Source organism: Pezoporus occidentalis, unplaced genomic scaffold (assembly GCF_034315485.1).
Source record: "Pezoporus occidentalis ecotype Australia unplaced genomic scaffold, CSIRO_AGI_Poc_V1 ctg11, whole genome shotgun sequence".
Lineage (NCBI taxonomy): Eukaryota > Metazoa > Chordata > Aves > Psittaciformes > Psittacidae > Pezoporus > Pezoporus occidentalis.
In genome coordinates, this window is record NW_026912886.1 from 5,216,941 (window position 1) to 5,239,651 (window position 22,711).

Here is a 22,711-nt window from a genome sequence, read left to right on the forward strand (position 1 = left end):
AGTCAGGGGACCGTGAAATGCCAACGCAGGGTGCAGCGTACTGCTTGTCAGGGACAAACTAAGGAAGTCATGCCCCAGTGCCCAAGCAAAAAGATCAGGATCTTGGGCTTGAGGTCTCCTGGAGATTTGGTTAGGTCTGTTGAATGGCTGAAACTCTGAAGCATCATAGACAGTGCAGTGCTTGTAATTTTGGTTGGCGCATGGCAGGCATGCAGGCAGAGTGGGAGATCCAGGCATCTTAGAGTATAGCAAGAAATAGTAACTGTGCTGTTGAGAGATTTCTTCACCTCGTACTGAAGAACTATGTTATTAAAGACCTGATGCAATGTACATTGAAGTCCAGGGGAGACTTAATGCTGCACTCAGTGTGCTTTGGATCAAGCTTTAACATCCCACTTACTAATTCACAGCAACCATGTTCCCTTTCCACACCAAGCACATGCTAATACCAGCCCATATTTTCTGCAGCCACCCACCGCCCCATCAGTCCCCGAGCTGACAGCGGCGAGGCTGTGGGGCTGCCCAACTGCCTGCTGCTGGTGCAACCCCATACTCCACACACCCCCAAAAATTCACCCCATCTCCAGGTGCAGTCTGAGACATCAAACAGAACACCAGCCAGGCTTGGAAACAGCTCTCTGCAAATTTAAGAAGTCTGAGAGATTTTTGTGTTTATAAAAAAGAGAAATCAGGTGAAATAAGCCTGAGAGACTTACCTTGCATTTAGACCTGGATTATTGTTTGTGCTGTTTTTCCTCTCCATTCTCCTGCACACATACGGTGACGGGGGGTAAAATGGAGGAACATAAGAGCTGTAAGAAGTGTAATTGATGGCAAAAGAGGTTCAAATGTGTGCACCAGATCCAGACAGTCTCCAAAATGTAATCCTTGTTTGTCTATATGATGGGAATAATAGCCTTCCTCACAGGGGTACTGGGAAGATCAATAAATAGTTAATGTTGGTCTAGGGAAATGCACGATGCCTGCAGTGTAAATCAGAAGTAACCCGTTGAAATGCATGTAGTTACATATGGATAGACCCAATGTAAAAATGAGCAGATGCAATTTCCTTAAAGAACAGTGGTAGTTGCCCTGTAAACACAGGGACAAGATTCTGTGCTGGTGTAAATCTGCATCATTTAATTGACACTGCTGGCAGTATATGAGTTTAAACAAGAGCAGACTCCAGCCCCTGATACCTGCTGGTCACATAGCCTTTAACCATGCCTGTAGCTTTCCCTTTTCACGCTCTCCCTATTCTGGCTTCAAATATCTCCATTTCAGAGTCCCAGTATCTCATCAGTGCTTTATCTTCAACAGATTAGAATAAGCAACACCAGTACAGGGGTAAGTTTTTAATTGTTCATATATTTTTCAACTCTCATGCCCACAAGGTTTCATACTGTTTTACATAGTTATTCTGGAGAAAATACCTGTTCCCTATGCACAAGGCCAGCTTCTCAAAGGGAAAGCATGTACAGCTTTTGGTGCAGGCACCTCTCGCCATACCTCTGAAGTATGTCCATGATGATCTATTCCAGCTCATAATATTAGGGAATAATACAGCAATTTCTGTGATACTATAAATTCTAGTCAAGAAATCAAATGCTGAGAGCAGCTGTGAAGGGTGCTCAGTGGAGATGAGGGGTGAGGACGGTGTCTTGCTTGGGGTTAGACCGCCAGACTGAGTCTGTGCATCCTCTGGGAACATAAAGGAAGGCAGGTGAGGGCCCACAAAAGGCATTTTTGCCACAAGCAGGGCAGTCTCTAAGGAGATAAAGGAGCAAAAATTCCTGTGAATCTAAGCTGAGCCAAAGGACTGTTGTAAAAGGGGGATAAGGAGAATATAAACAGATTCCTGGTCTGAGCAGAGGTGTTGAGCACTCAGCCCCTGCAGCCCCACAGCCTAGAAACATGATTAACCCCCACAGGTCTTCTAAGGGAAGAGAGGAGCCATTTCCAGTGGGATTCTCCTTCCCCCCTTTTGTCTGAGTGGAAATACAAATGTATGAATACATATATTTGCCTGTATGTATTCCCTCAGGGAGTGGCAAAGGGGAGGTTTGCACATGTGAGTGCAGAGATGTGATCTCCTGAAAGGATACCAGGGCTGCATATTTTGATTGCCAGCTCTGTAGGCTGCTGTTTAATTTTCCTCTCCTGCTCAGGTATGTGCACTTTGAGGGAAGGCTGGGAAGCAGGAAACAAATAGCAGTGCTTTTCACAGAAGTTGTCTACAGTGGAACCTCTGTCAGTCCTCTGCGAGACTGTATTTACAGAGGACAGCCCCTTACCTGCTCATGTCCTTTTTATCCTGCCATGCCATTGTGTTTGCTGTCTGACCAAGTGTTACTGGAGCTTTGGCAGCCAGAGGTATGAGGAGGATGAAGAAGAATAAGAAGGTGAACCCAAACTCACCTAAAATACAGTCCAAGGGGCTCAAGCAGGGCAAAGCATCAGCATCACTCCACATTGGGACTGGCCCTGAAGCCAGGGTGAGGTGGACTGTGGGACATTGCTCCCCAGCTGAGGAAGACTGTGGCCACCAGCAGCAAGTTTCCCACTGTCACGGCTGAGACATAGCTTAGAGGCACCACCTCAGACACCAGAAAGAGCAGCCTCTCACTCACTCAATGCTTGCCTCTCTGTGGAGAATGATAAGCCAGATTGCTTTTTTGTGATGTGGACATCTGACCGCTGGGAGCTGTCTGGAAACTGCACTAATTTCTTGTAAGGCTCTGAACCGGCATCAGCCAGGAATAACTTTCAATCACTGCTGACCTGGGCTGCATTTGGACTGGCAACTAGGGGGTGGAAGGCAGTGTATGTCCCTTCTCCAATTCAAACCTATGAGCTATCGAATGCCCCATGGGACTCTGAAATTCATGCAACGTGTCTATTAAAACATGCAGAGGTTTGTACTCACACAGATGAGTGTGCCCTTTTCTGGATTGACTGAGAAAAGAGGAAATTCCTCTGACCCAGTATAAATCAAGGAATCGCAGTTACAAGCAGTGATTAGATGCACTTCAAACACCTGTTAATGACAGGGAAAGATCTGAAGGGAAGCAGCAAAAGTTTTAGCTAAGATGAACTGGCTGGATAGGCAGGGATCTGCTGGCTTTCCTGAGGAAAAGGAGACAGGAGGCAGAGAGTGGGAGTGGAGGTGTGTATTCCGGGTAGGGAGAGGAAGAAAAGCCTGGCACATTTGCCAGTAGCAAATTGGGCTCCCGCATGGTCTAATTCCTGCTTCACCACAGACTGCTAACACAGCTTGGATAAAAAGGGAAAAAGGGAGAAAAAAATCTATGCAGGAGGCTGCAAGAGCACATAGAGTCTGTTCTGAGCTCCTTCCACAGGCAGACAGAAATCAATAAATCAATAGGAAATGTTCGCTGGCTGTAAAATGGGTAGAGAAGCCAGTGTCAAGCTGCTTTAAGATGGATGGACAGTAGGTTTGCAGTTTGCAGAAAGGCTAGAGGTGACTATCACCTTGAGATGGGATCAGCGGCCAGCAGCCCAGCAAGGCTTTGAACCTCGAGTTTATGATTAAGGGCTGGGGCACGGATTGAAATACTCCAGTGTCCCCTGCACAGCCCTCCCGGGCTCTGCTGGCTCTCCTCCTCGGCAGCACCAGTGCGCTGGCAGTGGGACCCGGCAGCTGCCGGCACTGGCCCTGCTGTGCCACTTCATTGAAGTCGAGTCTACAGAAGACTGAATAAAAATTGACTAGATGCCTGGTGGTAGTGAGGATTGATTGAAGACGGGCAGGGGTTTTCTACCCCACAGTTGGATTTTTTCCTTTCTATGAAGGATTTGACATAATGTAGGCAACAATTCCTATTCAGAGTATTGCACCTTCATTCTGTCCTTAATGAGACAAGCACCAGGACATGAAGCAGTGCCAATGTTGCTTAGGGAGAGCTGGCATGAGTGGCATCCTTCTTTTCTTTTAAAGGCAAAGTACTTGCAGGGGGTGGGACAGCTGTACTTGCAGCAGGCTTGCTGTGTGTCTCCATGTGTCCATTCAGGTCCAGAGGGTGACTGCTCTTCAATGTGTATTTTTCAAATGCAGAGATGATCTCCACTGTGGTGTGGCTCCTGCAGAGACAGACAAGCAGTCTAGCTTCAGGCTTCCCCACTTCCACAGCCTTCCCTCCAGGACTTGCGTTTCTTTCGGTTTCCATGAACTGCTGCTTATCCTGTTCTTTGAAGATAGATGTGCCCTCTTAACCTCTTGTAACGGAGACTCTCTCTTTCATAGCCCTCAGAAGCAACAGATTTGCGGCCAGCTTCTTCTTCTCACCAAATAAGACTATTGCAATACCACCATTGCCGCATGTACTGGGCATTACTATTGCTTCTCTGCAGGTCTGCTGAAAGGTCTGCCCACCACCCGGCTGCCCACACTGAGCAGGACCTTGGGCAATGCAGTGAGGGGGATTTCTGCCCAAGGCTAGCATTATACCAGATTACTTCCTTTCATTCATCTGCAGATTTTCCAAGACAGACTTCAGCTTGTATGTGCAGCATACACAGATGAAGTATAAAGGGTAGAAAAACTCCCAGGTTCTTTACTTGCATTTAGTAGCTTACGTTCATGCACTATAGTATTGACAACTAAATATGTGTATTGAATTAGTATGCTTTGGTGTTAGTAGTCTGACTTCAATGAACTGTACCCAAGAAATGTAAAGTTTAGTTTACAAGGTTTTCTTTCATTCACTCTGCTAAGTCAACAGTCTGCTCATTTTAAATAGAATTTGGGCAAGAAAAGGCCAGATTTTGGTACATAGATTATAATAGAATAAAAATTGAAGTCCAATCTGGTGAAATGGGATGTGGTATATTCCCTAAATGCTCCCCAGAAGTTACATGTCACATTTTTGTAATGCTGGTTAATCAAGAATTTCATTTTCTGGAGTGTTTTCTGATTCTTTATTTCACTCAGATTTACTAAGTCTTACAGTGAAACTCCCATTAACAAGCTCAACTAGGGCTCTGCAAGTCCAACAGCAATCTGAAACTGGGCACTCTGAGTGCATGAGGTAGTCAAGTGAGTGATTCTGGATAGAGAAGCCACAGAGATACTGTCCTGGGAGATCAGCAGGAGCCAAACTGGGGCTTGCTTGGCATAATGGAAACCATCTGTGAAGAGATTTTTGTCTACTTGCCTACTTGTGAAAAACAAGAAATTCTGGAAAACTGGTGTCATTGCTTTGGACTTCAATATCTGTCATCTTGGGCTGTGCTGACCACTAACACTCTCCTCTTCTGAGGAGAGAACAGGTGCATCCTAACACCGGGCAAAAGAAAGGGAAAAGACTACAAAAAGCCAGGTGTTCTGGAACTGCCCCTTCCTACAGGTTACATATACAGGCCAACTAGCTGGCTCCACAATGCTCTGATTTATTCCAGGAATGTTTATGGGAAGCTGCATGAATGCCACACATCAAAGCACAGCTTGGCATTTGGTGTCCAAAAAGGCAGACCTAGATGCACCAGCTATGGTTATTGGAGAAAGATCAAAATAAAAACCCCTCCACTTGTTAGTAATGCAAAATAATAAAAAAAAGAGCCAGAATAAAAGCCAACTGAGTAAAGTAACTAATATAGAGTGCTAACAGTGATGAAAGGGAAGGTTTGCTCTCCTTTAATTTCCTGTTAGCTTTCTGATTTAGGCTGTGTGATCCTCTGCAAAATATCCACTTGCTGTAAGAAATTTAAGAAATGAGAAAATTTATTAAGGGGGAAAAAAATCTGCCTAATCTCTGTTGGATGGGCCAGTGCTATTGTCAAAGTTGGATATGACAAAGGTGTGAACAGTGATGGAAATGGAAACAGGCCTCATCAATACTTAGCTGTTGCAGCAAAAAGTGGGTTACCCAGATGAACTTCTGCAGAAATCATCTGCAGTATTTGGACCTATTGAAGTTAATGGGAGCTTCAGCTTTGAACAGACTTTGCCTCAGTCTCTTCAGAATACAATCCCAGGATTGTCCTCTTTTACTACTCACATATTAGTGCCCAGAACAACAGCTACACTTTATTACAAACTTATTTTATGGCTTCTAGGCTAGGTACATCACAACAACGATGAGGAAAGGCAGCGTTTTCCATCTGAACGCTCCCCCTTTGCCGCCGCCAGTGTACAGTGCAACCACAGACTGCAACACCAGTCCCACTCATCTGGAGCAACAGCAGATGCAATAGCAATTAGCGATACCTTCATTAAGCAGTGAACTTCAGAGGCCTTCATGTTACATGAGCTCGCTCTACACTCATCCCATGAACACTTGGATGTTATGTTGAGATACAGATAAGGTTTTGCTCCAAAGAAAGCCTATTTGGTGAGGTGGCCCATGACACAGATAGTATGTGTATTGCCTGATAGCAGTGGGGTGTTTCAGATATGCCCATGCCTACCAAAACTTTCTGAAAAAGAAGTCAGCTGCAGCCAGTTGTGAGATCTGATACACAGAAAGAGAAACACAGATCTCTGCAGTTAAACTCCTTAGCAAAGTTAGGAACCATGGAATAAAGTCTCTACTAGGGGAAGTAGAGGGCAACTTAAATTTCAGGTGCAACTGTTAGGAGACACACACACACCTGCTCAGGCAGCATAAAATAAGCAGAGGCTTAACAAGGGCTTTTCAGTCCAAGTGCATTGCTTGTGCTTAGCCTAATTTAGATCGGCTGGTAGCAGTCCTTCCTAAGGTAAGGAGAATTTGGTTTCTCTCTCTCATGCTGTATGATTGTTTTGTAGATTTTTTTAGTTCATCTGTGGTGGAGTGGAGGGCTTGTAATGAAAAATTCATTAAATTAGTTACTTTTGTTCTATTTTAAATCACTTGGAAATAGATGTTGACTGATTGATTTGCTTGTGGCTTGAAGTGGTGTTATGCTCTCTATGCAAACATAGTGTATCCTGTAGGAGGCTTTGCTATGTATCTTCACTGCGTCTGCTGTCTTTGTTATTAATTATGCTTGGTAAATTCATAGTGCAAAGTGTAGAATGTATTTTCTGGATGCCTAGCACGAATTTCAGTTCCATATGTGCTTTTTAAAGCAAGATATTTACTTTATAGGAAACAAATTGCAACATAACTAGTTGAGGAGCCTTGCTTTTGCTGTGCTATGTTCACTCGGATGTGAGAGATCCTCAGGTTTAGCCAGAAATATTTACAGATATAGATACTAATCTTGAAATGAGTCTGTTAAATAGAGTAAATAGTTATGTGTTGGTGTTGGTCTCCATCTGCAAAATCTCATTAGAAGCTCAGGGCCTTAATTTTTCTGTTCAATAAAAAATAGCTGCAAATCCCACAATACTTTCGGGCACCTTTTGTCTCAGTTTGATTAAAGCCTGCTTTTCTTGAATTATTTTTTTAGAAAATCATTGTTATTTTTAAATTATTCTTCACATTTGTTTTTTTTTTCCAGTGCTATCCATATTTCAACTTTTTTAATCAGAAATGTCTGACAAAGCACATCAGTTGCTAGGTTTATTTGAATACATAAATAATTATAAGAGAAAAAAGTAATTTCCTTTCAAAAGTAATGAAGAAGATTTCATGTCACTTGGTACAAGAGGAAACAATACAGCAGAAGCAAATATTTCATATATTGAGTAACAATGAGTTGGCACATAATCATCTGGTGTATAATGAGAAGGCATTCGTAATTCATTCATCCCACTTAGTCTTTCTTTCCTCACCAGTCTCATACAAACAGCAAATCCCCCCATTTCTCTTAACCGTTTACTCTCCTTTTATTCTTGTTTTCCATTATTTCATTTTTCCTGGTGTTTTACCGGCGCTTGGTGCCTAAAGCCCAGCAAAGGATTTGTTTTGCTAGTATCCCACCTGATATTTCTTCCTGTTTAATGTGGGCAAATCAAGGCACATCCCTAATTGTGCAGCGGTGGGAGCCATCCCTGTGAACACCTCACCAGTGCTTTTAGAACGAAGCCAGGAGTCGCTCAGGCTGAGACAACAGTTTCCTTTTGAGATTACTCAGCTTCATAATGGGTGTCGATAATTTCCTTCTCCAGCTTCTCCTACAAGATTAATTGGTTTAGTACCTGAGCCTCTGTAAATAGCAGGTCCAAAGTATTACACTAGAGCCCAAAGCTGGCTCTGCATTTGGCATGGGGAGAATCTGCTTCCCAAGCCCTGTGCCAGAGTGGCACATGGGGCAGGCGGGCAGCATGCCGGTGGCTTCCTACTGCCAGAGCTGTGTTTGGAAAGCAGTGGCTGTGCAGTCTGCATGCCCTTGCCCACCTCTTTGCTGGGTGTACACGTCTGTAGGCAGAAGCGGGAAACTGGCTGAACACTGATGGAATCATAAAAACCATGATCTTATCAGGGTGTATGTTGCTGATAAGAACCTACTTCTGACTTACAAATGGTTTGGCACTGCTGGCAACACAAAAGCCAGAAATACAGCAGCCTTTCCCACAGTGGGGGTGCCATGCTTGTGGCTAATAACATTTAATGCTTAGACAAGCAGATGCAGGGCAACAACTCTCCCCTCTACGATTCCCTCCTGCTCCCCTCCCCCAGATCCCTCCTGCCACTTGCTGACGCCATTTGCCTGGGACTGGAGGTGTCTGCGAGCTCTGAAAATTGGATCACAGGGATAGCTCTTTGCTGGCCCTGGTCACGCTGACGGCAAGACTCGATCAATCAATACTCTGTGTGACACTTTCAGAATTCATTGGAAATGATGTCCTTTCCAAATGACACCCACATTTTATCAAGGGCAGCTCCAACAGCAAAGCACCAAGTGTGTTTTCACAAGATACGTTTTGTTAGTAGTAAACTTCACTTTATTTGTAAGGTTCTCTGTATTTGGAATTTCTCCATCTTTCCCTTCAACCTCCCTTTTGAAGAGGGCAGAGATTTAATCTTTAAAGGTAGCTTTGTAGCCTGACATTTAGAGTGTGAGCCGCTCCTAAGCCTGATGTTTATTATGACATATGGCCTCTTCATGTAAAAAACAGTAAGCTTCGGGGGAGAATTTAAAAAGTAGCCTGAAGCTCATAGCACACAGCTAAAAACTGATTCACAATTTCATCCAAAATATTATGACTTCTGGGCAAAACTATTGCTCTGCTGTGGATTCCCATGAAACTACTTGGCACGGCTATCTCAGAGCCAGTTCCTGTGGGTGGGACTACATAGGTCATTCAAAGCAACTCTTTGGAGCCATTAATTGCTCATTCTGACAAGCAGCAAAGAAGAATGGTGCTTGCAGCTACAGGCTTCAGGAGTGAGATATGTAGAGAAGGGGAAATGGGGGAATTGCTGGGAACCTGTTTTGAAAGACTCCCAGAGAAACAGGCAACCTTTCCATTGAATGTCAATATTGAAAAGGAAATTTTAGCCCTTATTATGTATCTCCAAAGTAAATAGCTCTGGTAAATAGCTAGCGGTGTTCAAATGCTGCCTACCTGCCATCCTCTGGGGACTGCACAGCTGAGACATGAGCATCCAAACTGAGTTTTATGTCCTCATCAAAAGTAAAGCCAGATGTATCATTTGGACATGGACTCAAACCTACCCAAAATGCACAAGAGATTCAGTCACAATCAAGTGGGGGGGGGGGGGGGGGGAGGGAAAAGCATTTTCCCAGAATATAATCCTGTGTAATTTGGGATTTACAATATTCATTGACCTGCACAATGTCTACAGTTTGGCAAGTCTGTGGCCAGTTTAGCATATGAGTAGTCTTACAAAAGAAAGTGAAAAAAGAGCAAGGCATCATTTGTGAACTTGAGGTGTGTCTGCAGAGGGCAGGAGGGGAAGCTCATGGCACAAAAATAGTTGATGTGGGAAGGTTCTTTCCAAAGATATTTTTGTGTTTTCACTCTGTTCACACATCAGGCAGAAAAATTTGCTCTGCACTTCGCTGCTGTGCCCCTTTAACACATGGATTTCATCTAATTCTGAGATAAAATCTTTCCTGGGCTGTAACTGCTGCACTGCTGCCAGTCCTGCACTGTCTGTGCGCTACAGTGAAGTTCACTAAACTGAAAATGAACAGAACGTTACAAGGTCCAAAAGTTGGTGATAGGGGGAAAGAAAATATCAGAGGTGAACTATGGACTTATTAATCTGTAAATCTGGTTGCCAGGAAACATCAAAACTGTCATAAATTATTAGATGGCAGTTCACAGGGAAGTTTTCAGTTGCTAATCCTGTCCTTGTAATAAGATCTAATAGTTTCATTTACTTTGTTCTTAAGGAATGTGACCTGGCAAACTGGGTAACTACTAGCCTGAATTATAACATGAGGCCTGAATGGGAGAAAGTAGATCTAGAGATCAGAGTGACTATTGCCTGATCTTTTAAAAGTTAATTCCTTTAGATCTGCATGCAGAAGTAACACAGCTTATTGGAAAAACCATCATCTGTGTCCTTCACGAGGGATAGCGCACTATAAGATGAAGTGTCTGGGCTTTAAGTGCAAGGTAGCTTCTAGTTCTGGTCACTGTCAAGTGAATGGAAGTTTTTCCAGGTGAGGATTTCAAATGCTGTACACAAGCATCTTTAGGCATGCATCAAACTTCCCAGTTATAGCATTTCTCTCAACAGAGCCACAAAAGATGAGTTTAGTGTATCCACATCCCTTAGTTTAACCTTGGTAAACTTTTAGCTCAGGAGATCTCTGGTTCAACTCTTGCTGTTAGAGACCACAAATAAATAAATATTTGTGGAGTGAAAACCTGTAAATTATTAGAGCTGCTTCTCAAGAAATAGTAGTTCTGTTTTGACTGAAACTTGTGTATTCTCTGCGTTTGGATGCTCTGTTTCTGCTAGCTCTTTACTTGTTATGCCTTAGCTGGTTTCTTACCAAGTTAACTTTAAGCAGTCTAAACCTCTGAAAATAAAGGCTTAAGAGTATTTTCATGTCGGGAATCTGTATTGCAAATTGGAACTCTAATTCTCCTTGTAGACAAACGGGTGGTACTTCCCTGTGTGAACACTTGGGATTGAAGTTCTGCTGGACTCCAGTTTTGAAATGTCTTGCCTTAACGCCTGGTAGGAAAATTGGTAGGATGGAATGTTTGTATTGTGGCTACACTGTCAGAGTAGGCTGTCAGAGTTGCATGTTTATAGTCAAACTTTACAGAGAATTAAGAGTGATCTGTGGTATTTCTCTCTAATTGCTCAAATGGTCTGAATGCTGGTCATGGAGGCACCTGATACCCAAGCCTTTTACGGGGGGGATTAATGAGCCTAAGTCTACAAAGGTCCCAGGCGGGCTGTAAAAACATGGGAGAGAGAGAATAAGCATCTTACAAGCATCCTGAAACCTCCAGCTCACACATAATTGTTGGGCAAGAGGCACCACAGCGTTTGTGGGAAGTGAATGGGCTTTACTATAGTCTGACATCAATTTTTTACTAATTCTCATTTATGGTTTTCTCATAATGCTGTTCCACCTGAACCATTCTTAAACTGCAAACAAGTACTTCTTTTGTGACAGACTGATTTGATAATGGAGCTCATTGCTGTCTTAGGTGGTCAGTTTGTGAGCAAGCTGCATCAGATTTTGAGAGTCTTAGAGCTTTTAGTCCAGGAGTATCGATAGTAGCACAAACCAAATAGAGCAAATACAATGTAGAGTAGAGGAGCAGCAAGACAGTCAAGATGCTATTTAGCTTATGGCCTTTTAAAAGTATTCAGGAGTCTTGGAGGAGTATGGTTTCTTGAGACAAGCTGGAACATACAGGCAGATGGCTGTCATATTGCATCTCCTCCACCCCCCAGTGGCACGGCTGTCATTTCTCATACTCAAGGATAGCATTAGGAATTTTGTTCCCTACCTATATCAAATGAAACAACAAAAATAAACCTAAGCCAATGTATTCCTAAAACGGAAGTTTAAAAATGGCACATTTTGTTGCCAAACCAGTTAATTTCATAAAAAATAATGAATTTGGTACCAGGTTGAGGTTGACCAGAACACACCACAGACACACCATTGTGGTCCCTGCTTCCAAGCAGACCGACAGAAATGGATTAAAAGAAAAAAAAATGCCATGGATCTGCAACTTCTATTGACTTCACCTTCTATTAAAATCAAGAACAGTTTTACTATTAGCTTAAACAGGTTCAGGGGAGATTCAGCATAACAAAACAGGTTCTGCAAATATTTTCTTTATCATGACAGTTAAATCCATTTCACACATTTTAAGTATTCAGACACTTAACCTGCACTAGAATCCTTAAAAGCTCCAAAGATACTCTCAGTGAAAAAAAAAACACCTTAAATCTCCTGGTGGTGTGTCCTGTACAACTGACCAAAACGTTGTCAGCAAGGTGAAGCTTTTAGCCTTAAAGTGCAAGGAATCTTTTAGTCCTGCTGGGGTTTAATGAGTTGGGATTCTAAGCTGATTCAGCTCTTAAACAGTCTGATCATTAGTGCTGTATCATCTGTCACCTTTGGGTGATAATTAGAAAAAGAAAGTCAATAACAATAGTACATAACACTACTTTACTAAGATTTAAACAAGTTGTAATATTGTTGAACATCTATTGATGAGTCCAAATATGCCACAGGCTATTGAGCACAAAGAGTGCTTTGATGTGATGTTTTCCATTATTAATTTGATGTGGTGGAGTTTGTAGAAGTGAGAACATTTGTTTTCATTTTATTACATGTGGGAAGAGACTGAGATACTTTACATATTCATTTTCTTTTTTCTGTTGTTTATTCCACTAAAGCTTTTGAGGAACAAGCACAGAAAAAAAGAATCGGAAAATTATTGTTCTGAATCAGTTAATAAAATTAGGCTGTTTGTTTACCATAACTCTGGTTTGGTTTGCTTCTCGTTGATTTATTTGGCCTCCAAAATATATATCCTATATGTATGCTGGCAGCCCTGAGATGAGAGGGGAAAATTTAAGTGGAACTATTTTTTTTCCCCAGAATAGAACAAGACCTCAGTGATACAAACATGGGTCAGGATTCATTATTGCGTTACTTTGGCAATCCAGAGATTTGGCCTGATGTGTATGAGATACCCCAGTAATGCAGTGGTCAGTTATAGTTTCTTATTGACCACTTCCTCATCTGCCTGTTGGTTCTTTCTTTGGGTGATTAAACTGGCTTGTAAAGAGCACAATTATGGAAATCTCTGAAGAGTGAGCCTTTTGGAGTCTCTTTTATTGCCTTGTTTTGTCTAATTAATCTCTTAATGAAAATTCTTTCCCTTCCTCCAATCTGTCCTTTTTATGCTTTCTGCAACCACAATATGCTAACACTTTGGTCGTGGATCAGTAAAGTGCAGTTTTGCTTAGCTGATGTTTTGCAGCGATTTAAACAGGAAAGTTGTTAAGCCACAAATAGAACAGTGTACAAAAATTATCTGAGTATAAGAGAAATGCCTTTTCAGATTGACTAGGCCCTTTCAAAGAAACACAACTGAGACAAGCAGTTTTCATCTCATGTCTGGGAATATCCATATGCAGCACACTTGAAAGAAGGTCTAAACCTCTCAGACCTGAGAGGCATGTTTTTCCTTAGCAGCTAAATGAAGATATTTTACTTCTCCTTCCTTTTTGGAAAGAATAATATCAGTCCTGCTTGGGACCCTGCAAAGAGTCAGATAGTCCTGGCTAAATCACACAGATGTTCTGTGTGATGGATTCAACAGCTGGATTATGGTCTTCTCCTTTAGGGTGAATGGCATCTAACAGCCATATTGCTGATTTAAATTCTAAGAAGTGAAACAAACTTAGTTTTGAAATCCAGTTGTATTTTGGACAATAACCACCCCATACTTCTTCTCTCTTCCAAGGCTGTTCAGTACAAGAGCAACTGCAGCTAAGCAATTAAACAGTAACATACAATGTCTCAGGTTAAGATTAATAAAACATTAAAAACAGGAATTGTTCATATAAAGTATCGAGGCACTATGTGCTGCCATTCTCTGTATGAGATAGAATCACTTTACACAGATCAATCACTTCACTATAAAATGGGAGAGAAACATGCAAATGTAAACTCTAGTTCAACCAGGGGTTTATAGCCTCCAAATATTTTGGGAGGCTTAAAATAGGGATTCCCTTCAATTTCACCACTAATTTAAAACAAAACAATGCACTTCATAAGCATTGGAGAGAGGTGAGAGGTGGAGCTATTTCCAGTAGCCCAGTGTCCAGATTTAGCGAATGAAGATCAATGAAAACCAGGAACTTGCATAACTATAAACAGGTGCAGGCTTTGGTTGTCTACAGATCTCTGTGACCCTCAGCCTATTCACATGTCTCTATGTACAGAAGCAAGGCAGCATGGTTTCTTCCTAGCACTCAGCAAGTCCCATTCATTATACGTCACGCTGAGACATTTCCTTGACAAGGTATCCACTGCAAAGGTGGCTGCAAAGTCCACTCCTTAGACAAGGGGCAGAGAAAGGTGACTGGGTTCTCCTCCTGATAAGTAAACTCTACATAATCCTTTGGGATGATAAAATTTGTCTAAAGTCCAGAATCTAGGTCAGATCATTGGTTACCTCTATGGCAGTTACACCAATAACGAATTTGAACCTCAGACTTGAAAACTCAAAATATTCTTTGACATCTACAACTTTATTTTGACACATGCATAAAAAAAAAGTAGCTATGTCTGTGAAAAACCGCAGTAAACCCTTCATAAACCAGAACCATCTCAATTTCTTTCCAAGCCGGACTTAACCATCTCAAAATGCATTAAAACCTAATTCAAGGAGGATATTACTGTGAGAAGTGTTAACCTGTCAGGGTGCCCAGCATTAGATTCTGTAACATAGTAGCTTTCCTAATTATTGTAAAATTAACAAAATAAATCTTTACATTTGCATATCTCCTTGTCAATCAGCCAAACAGAACTGATGACTCTTCAGTTACTCTGAGCTCTAATGAAATGATGTAGGTTTACCTTTTGTACCAGCCAAGTGTTTTGCAGCTGGAAAGCTTATGCAGGGGCACTGGCTCAGCCCGCAACAGGACACGGTGCTACCCTGGATGCAAGATAGAGCATGGAAGTGGAAAACTGCAGGGCTGCACACACCATGCTGTGCTGACCTCCTTTCTCCCTGTGGCTTCAGCAACAGAGAACCAGGTTCACCAGCAACTGCTTTATAGCCCTGTGTTTCACAGCCCTTTCTGCAGTGGCTAATGCTAAGCCCGAATGTAAAACTGCTGCACCCAAGTGAAAGTATGCAAAATGTCACTTATTGGGCTGGATATAGCCCAGAATCCTGGGAAACCTTCTCCAGGATCTGTAATGAACTCAGCAAGTTAGTTCCTTTAAATCGATTGCCCCTGACCCCCTTGTTGGGGTAGCAGGGACTCAGTGCCAGGTAGCAGCGCTGTGGAGGGAGGAGCAGAGAAACACCATCTCAGGGGCCTGCTAGTAGCTCCTCCCAGCACACCGAATTTTCTTGCATGGCTGAGCATCTGATGTTTGGTCCTTCAGCTCCCTACTTGGTTTGTGAACCTGTTGGCTGGCAAAGCAGCAATATCAATGTAACATTACGTAGCTTTCCAGATAAAAGAGAGTTTATCTTATTAAGCAAATGTCTCACCCATGTATTTAGCATTATTAAGATAAGAGCTAGTTGGTTTGTGGCTGTTTGCCACTTTTCCCCCTTGAAAACCCACTGAAGGTGGTGCTTGCTGTTCTGTCTCAAACTTGCCACCCAAATGTTACCAAAGGATCGGGTGGCTCCATGCCCATGTGGTGCATGCTGCTGATAGGGAGGAAAGATTGTGATGCTGCTCACTGAGCTTCTGTGTGAGGGCAGAGCTCTGTGGGTCCATGGGACACCTCCATGATAGCACAGCTCCACTGGACTTGCCTTATTCTGTTGTTGATTTGGGATCTTGAATCATTAATTAGGTCACTGATTAGTTAATGCTTGTGCAGTGCTCTCTATTTTCAATGTTGCATAAGAAATGGGAATCATTATCGTAAGTAATAAACATTTGTTTATTGATGTTTGTTCTTAAGCTGTTCACGTCACCTTCATGGTTTTCTGGCCTGCCCTCTCTCTTCCTCCACCCTTCCTTTGGCAGGGTTGGTCACGTGTGAATTAAATGTAATTTAACTGAAAGACTGATGATGAAAAGTAATTGAAATTCTATTTTCATATTCCTACTCACACTTCACTCACCCAGGAACTGCTCAGGCCATCCTCTTCCTCTGCGGCCAGCACAAGTGCAGGTTACAAACCAACTTAAAAAGCATAGTTTTTCTAAGTTTCAATTTGGCAGCTTCATTGAGAGACAGCCTAAAAGTGACTCTCAGCAAGTCTTTCTTATTCAGAACAGGTATATGTCAGTATGCAATGAGTATCAATCTCCTATCAGAGCATTTTGTGGTTTTGCTCAGATCTGTGTATTGTAGGAGGAATCTCTTCCCTTGTCTTGCTCCTGGTGTCCTTTTTGTTAGAGATTTTTCTCCTATAACTATGTGGATTTGCAGGTAACACTCAGAAACCATTTCTTTTGTTGTTGTTTTTGTAGTTTTCCTTGTTATTCATTGATTTGTTCAAACCAAAAACTCAAAGCCAATCTTTGAGGCTGTCAGCCTATTTAGCTGAGGAGGAAAGTCCACCAACTCCTGCAAATAGAGATGATAGTGTGTGGCCAGCGGTCTGTTGTAACTCGGGGCCTCCCTGGCGAGGCTCTGTGCTCAGCCCTGGCTCTGAACGGCCATGGGTACTGACGATGGTACTCCTTCCCTGCAGCCACCTGTGGCAACATCAATGGTGCTCACAGTAGTGCTCGGAGCATCCATCTGCAAATCGTAGTGCAATACTCCTCACACCTCCTCTTTTATTGCTAGGTATTAAAATGACTGGTGCCAGCAACACTTTGTAAAACAATAAGAGCAATGCAAGCTCTGAAGACTTTTTTTTTATCCACCTTAAAATCTGACCACTTAAAAACGTTGCCAATATTTGTAGTTTGATTTTATTTTTTTTTTTTAAGGCAGTATGGTTAGAAATGCAAAAACAAGGCCTGACCCAGGGGCTGTACCAGGGGGGTCATTCTGTCACCCCTGGGCAAACAGGAAGGTGATAAAGCTGCTCTGCAGAGTGGGTGCTCATCATGGCAGTCGGGTTTGTTTTATCGCTAAAGATGTGTATAATACAGGGGAAAGCAGCTGGTAGAATGTCTTGCTTTTTGTGTTCATTTTCCCTGGCTGGCCTTTGCAAAAGACTTCCATCACAGAAATGCAACCTTAGCACAGGTCTGGGGGCCACAAGCATTGCATCATCAGCTTGATTTGTTTCCCACTTGTACCACTTCAGAGCCTTTCTTCTTGCCATTAGCAAACTCACTAACCTCAACAATTGTGAAAACCCTGAAAGCAGATGAAAGGAAGTGGATCCATTTTCTCTAAACCAGCTCCGTGACATTTTATGAAGAGCCTCTTAACAGATCCAAAGCTAGGAATATTTTCATCTCTTCAGCTCAAGAATGCCTTTTGATGGCCAGCAGGGTCCGTAAATGGGACAGGGATTAATGTAATCTCTTCCCCTGCCCTGTCTAGAACCTCTGCTGGAGGAAGCCTTATCTGCTCCCATCCTCTGCATCCCTCTTTCTCCCTGCATGGGTTCTGAGCAGCTTTGGTCTGTCCCTGAGGATTATGTTTTTCTGTTACAGCCCACACACCAAAAGGTCTGCAAGAGCAACAGAGCTTTATGCTCTTGTTTTGGGGGGGGGGGGGGGGGGGAAGGTGTTATGATAAATCTTCCTCAAGCAAAGAGTGGCATATAACTCAACAGAAACTTTTATACTTACTTTCAAACCTTTACATTGATAACCGGTTTCTATGACTACCATTTAGTGGTATTCTGTGTTATTCCTCTGTACTGGTGATCTACAGGGCATAGAATGAAGGCGTTTGTGATCCCTTCAGTTGTACATCAGTTGCAGCCATTAAAACACGAGGAAGCCCATCAGTTAGTTTATAAAGCCATAGATGCTGCTGCTGTCTAATCCGTATCTCTAAACAGACAGGTTCTAGTGGTAACAGAGTGTATAGGCTTTTTACACATTATAAATAATGTACAAGCCTGGGCTTTGGACATAGCTGTTTTTCTTAGAATGTCTTTTTCCTGGACTGCCTCCTCTTCTGGCTTTATTGCAGATAAAGATAAAAAAGGAGAATTCCTGGAGATCTCAATATAGTTCTTTAGTGCATTAATAGTGCTTTCACTTTTCTTCATTTATAGAAGCAGAATAAAAACAAAACAACTTGATACATATTTCCTAATACCATATAGGAAAACTTTGTCAGCAGCTTCACTTTCTTCTTGGTAATGTGTATGTACAGAAGCCACAGGGACCTCTGTGCCCCAAGCACTGCACCAACATAACATACAAGTATTACTGTCCTCAAAACCTCTTGGCCCAGCTCTCCTATATGAGCACAGCTAATACGATAGTATGAAAGACAGGACCATTTTCTCATGTCCTCATCTTCTGTCTGGTGGTTTGGTCATTTTTTAAATGGAAAAGGTGTTTATCTCACCAATAAGTTTATGCAGCAGACCAAATGTAAAGAATTTGCCTTCATTAAATCTTTGTAGGAAGAAAGGGAATCTGTAGTGTCAGAAAAGGCTTAAAAATACATTCATTTGCCATAAGGAAAAAAAAAACTGTTTCTGACCCTGATGGGTTCTTGCAACCAGCACTTAGGGCTGATCTTAATGCCCCCTTAAGGTATCACAACTCACTCAAGAAACTTGCCCAGAAAATTCAGGGGGTTACGTTGAGATGGTCTGTGTTGAGAATGTCAAATACCAAATACAACTTTGTATTTAATGTAGCCCAATACAGTCATGGTTTTGGCTTTATCAGAAATTACTTGGCTTCAAGGGATCAGTTAGAATTAAAGTTCTTGATATTCCTAGTGCCAGATGAAATAGATGTGTTTGTTGAGGTTTTTTTTCTTTGCATTTCATAAAGATGTTAAAATCTGTGCAGATCTTTTTTTGGTAATCCTTGAAATTACATCTGTGCCAGCTGAGGAGTAAAGTTCAGTGAAAATTCACATAGTGAATTAAAAGCATATGTTACAATCTTAAGAGAAAGCGGATGTGCACCCACATCCACAGTGAAGAAACACCGAGGTGTGGATCTGATGGTTGATTCTCACTTGCCAGTGGCTGGTAAACCAAAACGGCTCCACTAAGGCCAGAAGCATAAAGGTGCAGTGGTGTCAGTGGAAGCTGACACTGGGCACGCATTCCCATTGCACGTATCCCATTAACTGAGTTGGATAACAGACAGTCCAAACTTGGAAGAACTCTCTAGTTTCTTTGATGGTTTAGTTAGACTTCTCCTAAACAGGGCCTGCCTTGGTCTGAGTGGCCATAGCCATTTCCCAGGCATCCCTCTGCCCTGCATCCTTTGGGAAGGTGCTTCACTGAGACTTCAGCATTTAGCTAAATGTGCCAAACTCCACTACAACATCCCCAGGTGTTTATTGATTGTTTATTTTGGAGAGACAAGTGGGAGAGAAGGAATACGAAGAAAATGCTGACTCTTTCTCAAATCTGGAATTGCTATCTTACAACAACTGTCTTCATTTAAAGCTAAACAGTTGTAATTTTTATGGATATACATCTGTGCTATACTGCTCTCCATTTATGTCCTATGTACAGGACATACTATGTACTCAAACTCGCCCACGTTTGCATTCTGCAAACAGTATGCTGCTAGGTGTGGTTTTGATCGCACTCCCATTCATCCTTTTCTGCATTTAATATAACAGTGCTATCCAGGAATACTCTCAACTCCACATAAATACTGATGAGTGGTTGTGTTTTGTTGTGGTCACTTATTCCCTAGGAGCATCACACTAAGCAGAATATACCTAATGTCCAAGGCACTACTTTCAGGACAATTCAGATGTTCTTTCACTGTGGCTTCCTTCACAAGATAAAAAACAAGAGCCAATAATTGGTTCTCCCACCACAAAAGCAAGCGGAGATGTGACCTACAGCAGGCAAGAGCTTCCTCCTGCCTCCATTCACTCTTTTCCCTACAGGTTATGATGTGTGACATTGTATTTCTATGTGGGTACATCCACGGCACAAATATGCTCATTGGTTGGAACAGCAGGACAAGGAGTCAAGGCTTCAGTTGCCTCTTGCCCCAAAATTACCTGCCCTCGTGGGTTGCCACAGGCCAGCCCTGGAGAGATGTTCTTCCTCCTTTGCACAGCTACTGCCCTTCCATGGCACAGCTCAGTGCCCTCCACCTCTGAATAAGGGTCTTGTTTCTAAAGTGAATGTGTAATACAGAAAAAGAGGTGGCCAGAACTCAAATGAAGGAGTTAAAAAGAACAGATGAATCAATTTTGGGATGTTCTTTTGATGCTTTTGCCCTCTATTTCCCTACTCTTCTTCCAGGCTCTCTTCAGTGTGAGTGCTGCTGGCCACATGGTTAAGATTCAGCTTGCAAAAATGTATGCTTGCAGCAAGGAAGACTTACCCTTTAACCTTTAGCAGCTATTTCCTCTGAAAAGCACAAGTTTCATTTTCGCTTACAGTGAAAAACGTGTGGAGGGGGAAGGGGAAGAGAACCTCATCTCTTTGTAGAGCAGCCGATTGGTCCTATTTTCATCCTCTGCACCAAACTTTTCACGTAGCTTTTTGCATTATGCAGTGTGCCCTCAGGAAAGAGATCTGGCAGGAAAACCAAATGTGCAGACTCTCTCGTTAGTCTTGAAAGACCTGTTCTTGAGCATTTGGGGTCAATCCCCTTCAGCGGGTTCATTTTTCTTCATTGCAGTTTCATGAATTTGGCCATAAGCAAAAAGCAGGCTTTAGTTTAAAACAACAAAAAAAACCCGAGCCCAGTATTCGTTAAACAAAACTGTAAATTGCATGCGACATGGAAAAGTTGGGAAGAGAGAAGGACTTCCACATCCCTGCAATATATCTAAATATTTTTACAAATAATGTATTGTAGCACCAGCAGCCAATGGGGCCGTGCTTTCACCTGAGGTAAATCCATGTAATTCATGCTAAGAATTCTAAAAGCAAGACACAGAGATTCTCATTTGAATCTCCTGCACTTAAGTGCTTTCTGCATAGAAAATAGGTACTTGGGGTTTTTTTCAGGTCTGACATGAGCTGAAAGATGACTAAGAACATTCCAGAACTCCCCGCTGTATTGCAAGTCCATGATTTTTGAATTCAGCTCATCTTTAATAGTCAGAAATTCTTAACAAGAAAGAGAAGTTTAGTTGCCTGTTTGTTGTTAAGTGCAAGAGGAGGCCAAACTCCCTACACCTGCTCCTTGCTGAGCTTAACTCTTCCTCCTTGGAGGTTCCCCACGTCAAGTGGGTGGTTTCTAGTTTTGTCAGTCTGTATTCTTCCACAACAATCAAAACAGCTTAAATAAACTGGCTGCTTCCCTTAGCAAATTGTCCAACTTGCCAAGTACCAAGGCCTGTTTCCCTAGCTCAAAAGCATATGGGCTACTTCTGTCCTGCAGCCTGCCTGGTCTTGGCACAGCCTGGAGAAGGACCATCGGGACATACAATGGAGAGTGCCCTATGCAGAGGTCCTCATGCCCCAGAGCCCTCCTCCAGCAGCACCACAGCACTCTGAGCCACCATCTGCCTTCTCTGGGCTGCCTCCTGCCTTCAGTGGCATTCCTGAGGCTTTCATATATTTTTAAGCTGAGCTGTTAGGTGCCCACCTCCTGAAAAAGCTTTTTAAATTATTTTTGAATGAAAAGTCCATGATCTCATGAAAAAAATAACTTTCAAACAAGTATCATGATATTTTCTTGTTCTTGCCAAATGATGATCCAAACAGAGCCCCTGGTCCCCTGACTGTAAGGACCCTGTTCAGTCACCAGCCTCCTGTCACATATGCATTTTAGGGACAGCATCTCTTGTGACATGTGCTGCCTTACTAAACCTCTGTGGTCTTTGTGGAGGTGAGCAGAGAGGAGAGCATCCCCTCCCAGACAACAAAGGCTGCTGAAAACAATGCTGTTGCCTGTACCTTTCACGAGGGGTCATTGTATACCAATAAGCATATAAACCACAACATACCAGAAGAAATAATAAGATATCATAGATATCACATAGTAAGCAAGATGAAGAGATTTGACTGAAAATAAAAAGGTTACTGGTGAAATATGAATAAGTGAGCAATTTCCTCAATGTATTGTGAGCTGATAGAGCTGTACTAATTCTTGCAATGTTGGGTTTCAGTTTTTCTTAAAAAAGGAAAAGTGCAATGGGTTAATTCTCTCGTTGAAGTAAATGTAAATGAGGTGGATGTATGGGATAACAGTGTAAAGGAGGGAGTTGGGTGTGTGATAACTGAGAGTGCATAATGCATTAGCATCAGCGATACAGCCTGATGGGTGAAGGCTTTTATACTACCTCCCTATTGATAGGTATTTCAACCAGCAGCAAAAAACTGCTCTTGACACTCATCTGTAGGGAAAAATATCCATGTAGCCTTTGCTGTAGGACCAATTAGCCTGTGAAAGCAGTTGGGGGGAGGGAGCAGGCGTGGGATATAAATGCGGGATGCATCCACACTTGATTACTCTAATGAAATGTCCATTGATTCCTATAGATTAATGTGAGAAGAACGGCAGCTGCGGAGTGGCTAACACCTCTAGGTCAGCAGCTCTGTGTGTGTGTACGTCTGTAATGGAGGGGGCAGCGAACAGCC

At 42.5% G+C, this 22,711-nt stretch overlaps 1 long non-coding RNA gene across 1 annotated transcript in view; it reads right to left on the minus strand.

Annotated features, from left to right (window-relative positions):
* Nucleotides 1-1,133: 1,133 nt before the first annotated feature.
* Nucleotides 1,134-22,711, minus strand: part of LOC134168439 (uncharacterized) — a 28,885-nt gene continuing 7,307 nt past the window's right edge. The window contains exons 2-4 of the long non-coding RNA XR_009966548.1: nt 3,859-4,101; nt 2,419-2,645; nt 1,134-1,767 (exon numbers count right to left, since the gene is read on the minus strand). This is a non-coding gene — a long non-coding RNA (uncharacterized LOC134168439). The remainder of the gene's footprint in view (nt 1,768-2,418; nt 2,646-3,858; nt 4,102-22,711) is intronic.